Raw genomic sequence first — 3,487 nt, forward strand, 5'->3', positions numbered from 1 at the left:
TCAGTGTAATTGAGCTCTCTCTGGAGAGGAACCCTGCTGATTTACACCCTCAAATCTGGGCCAGCCTCTAGCCAGCAAAGGGCAGCATGGGCTGGGGTTGGTGCAAGGAAACTGTCCTGACCCAGCACCAGCCTCCCTGCAAAGGACTACTCAACTGCTGCCACCAGATTTCCAGACTCCTACTAAGAGCTGAGAGAGCTCTGCCCTCTCTCTTTGCCATGTCAGTGCAGGTCAGGTCTGCTCTGGGGTGCAGGTGGCCCAGCATGGGTGCACAGCAGCCTGCACCCTGCTGTACCTTCTGCCAGTAAACCCACCACCCCAATCTCATGCTGGGGGGACTGGCCCTCACCTTCCAGCCTGGATCCCAGACCAGGCTCCCTGTGCAATGAGACAGGCAGCTGGACAGTCTCCCTCTTCCACTTCCCAGCCCTCTCAGTAAATCAGCGTTAATGAGGGACATTTGACCCTCTCTTTCCCTGAACAGCCTTAAGAAGCATTTTTGTTCCATGAGATAGTTAAGAAACTTGAAGCAATTTCCTCCCTGTGCTTCTACTGTTGTTTTTTGGTTGAATTTTTTTTTTTTTTGAGAAAAGCAAAAGTTATAGGACACAAGCAGCCTTTAGGATGCCTCAGAAGTGGGAGCAGAGGAGAGACAGCGGTGTCTGATACGGAGCAGACAGGCCAGTCAAGATGGGGTGACCCCAGCCCTGATCCACTTGGTCTGTCAGAGCAACCGAGGCAGGAGAGTCAGAGCTGGGAAAGTGCACTCGCTGGCTGTAATTAGGAATTTAATTGTGAGGCGTTATCTCACTGAGTTGGAGCCTATACAGAGCCATGCATCCTCCATAGCCAATTGTATACAGGGGCGACATTGGAGGGGAGGGTGCTGGGAACGGTCTTCCTCACAGATTTCCAGGACTTTCTGCTGCTGTGTGGTCTCTTTCCCTTCTCACAGAGAAATGATGGAAACAGTCAGATAAACCCCGGGGAGCTGGGCCTAGCAAGGCCCCACAGCTTTGCCCCCTCCTCCAGGCTGCATGGGACTGCTGGTCCCACTCCACCTCCACCAACCCCCAGCTGGGTATAGCCCACTCGCCGTTTCATTTCCCTTTTGTTTTTTTTCCCCAAGTGTGTTTTCATGAGGACAGAGATGGAAAGAAGAAGAGCTGAGATGTCACAATCCTTCCTTCCTCCTCAAACAAATGGCATCTCCTCAGTGGGACCGTGATGGTGGGACCGTGTCCTTCAGCCTCCTGGCCCAGAGGAGACCGTCAGTATCCCACCCCTCAGAGAGCCACCAGTGACACCGCGCCTGGTCTGTGAGGGCTGTCACTACCAATTCTGTGTTTCTTGTAAAGCAGAGGGTGGTTTTGGCCGGCAGAGAGGATGCAGTTAATGAGGTTAAGCGAATTCCCACTCCCACCCACCAAGGGCCTTCTGGGACCATCACAAATCTCAGCACAGACAGCAAACACCTCGCCTCAGCCAGCAGCCCTCAGGCAGCTACTCACTACAGGAAGGCTCACCCGCTCTTAGCTCAGCTGCTGGCTGCGGCTGATTGAGTAAATAAAGAACATTTCTCATGAAATCCACCCTCTCAGAGGTCCCCAGGCAGAGAGCTGGCCTTTCCGCAGCTCAGGAAACCTTTATCCCCCAAATCTACACCACCCCCATGCAGTCAATTCAGCAAGCGATGTTTGCACACCCGGGTTTGCAGTGCACTGACCCTGTTCCCAGCAGCTCCATGACATTTGCAGGCGCCATTTCCAGCTGGCCCATGTTGCCCTTTCTGGGGTTTTTTGCTTGCTAGTCCAGAGGGGGAGAAAGGTCAGAGTTACTGATGGTAAGTCCAGACTGAAATCTAGATTTTCCCAAAGGTCAGGATGACTGTGCCTGGGCTAACCCTGGAAATTTGGGCTCCAGTTGGCTACCCTCAGCGGGTTATGCAAGGCTCTGCTCCTAGTCTTTAAGGCTATCACAGCTGCACCATTTGCACATCTTTCTTGGGGCTCCTCTCCATCCTCTTTCTGACCTTGCAGATCCTCCTTGTTGCTCATCACTGCCCACCCAGAGCTGAACAGCCTCAGCCCTAATGTGTCCTCTGCAACTAAGCCCCTGACCTTTATTTTCCCTTAAATCAATAGAAAAAAAGCCATGCTACAGCAATACCAACATGTCAGGGGAGTCCAGGTGATTTATATCATCTAAGGAGCTGATTCTGCTTTTGAGGCTTCAGTCCTGATAAGCTTTCATCTTTCCAGCCCCCAATCTCTTCTGCACTGCCTTCAGTGCATGTACATTTTATTCATCCCCTGACCTTCCTGGCATTATTGACTCTCCATCTTGCTTTTAGTCTGCTATAAAATGAAGGCAGCTCCAGGTAAAACAGCAGTTTTATTCTTCCTGATCATAATACTTCCTTTACCAAAAAGAAGAAAAAAAACATTTAAAGTGAGCTGAGGTTGTAAAGACTTAATTAAAAATCTTCAGGGGAAAAAAAAATATTAGGAAAACTCTATAGGTGCTTGTGAAATTCTCACCGTGGAGAACCAAGCTGCTGGGAGCTCTTGTCTGTATGTCTGACCTTACCTCGGTGGCGGGGAGGTGACACTACAGCCCCAGGATGGGGAGAAGGTGCTGCCATCAGCCAGGAGCATCCTGGTCAGGAGCCACATCCCGGGCTTCTTCCCCACCATCACTGGCAGCTGCTCGCCTTCCCCCGTTGCTGTCTCCTGCTCGTGGCCACCAGTGGTGGTCAGGTCCCAGAAAGGAGCAAACAGCCCATTCTGGGTGAAAATTCATGCCAGCTGTGGTGAGGCCGGTGCATCTGTGCCCGCAGAAAGGATTCTGGGGAGGCCTCGACTGATTGGAAGTTGGCCAGTGTGACACCCATCTATAAAAAGGGTTGGAAGAATGATCTGGGAAATTACAGGCCTGGCTGCTTGACTTCGGTGCCTGAGAAGCTGATGGAACAGCTCATCCTAAACACCATCATGCAACACATGAGGGACAAGCAGATGCTCAGGCCCAGTCAGCACGGGTTTATGAAAGGCAGGTCCTGCCTGACAAACCTGATCTCCTTCTATGACAGGGTGACCTGCTGATTGGATGAGGGAAAGGCTGTGGATGTAATTTACCTTGACTTTAGCAAGGCTTTTGACACCGTTTCCCACAGCATTCTCCTGGCAAAAATGGCTGCTCAAGGTTTGGACAACCGCACACTTCGCTGGGTTAAAAACTGGCTGGACGACCGGGCCCAGAGAGTTGTGGTGAACGGAGTTAAATCCAGTTGGCGGCCGGTCACGAGTGGTATCCCCCAGGGCTCGGTGTTGGGGCCACTCCTGTTTAACATCTTTATTGATGATCTGGACGAGGGGATTGAGGGCACCCTCAGTCAGTTTGCAGATGACACCCAGCTGGGTGGGAGTGTTGATCTGTTCGAGGACAGGAGGCTCTGCAGAGAGACCTGGACAGGCTGGAGCCATGG

This window comes from Athene cunicularia, assembly GCF_003259725.1.
Source record: "Athene cunicularia isolate RWA chromosome 18 unlocalized genomic scaffold, athCun1 chr18_part1, whole genome shotgun sequence".
Lineage (NCBI taxonomy): Eukaryota > Metazoa > Chordata > Aves > Strigiformes > Strigidae > Athene > Athene cunicularia.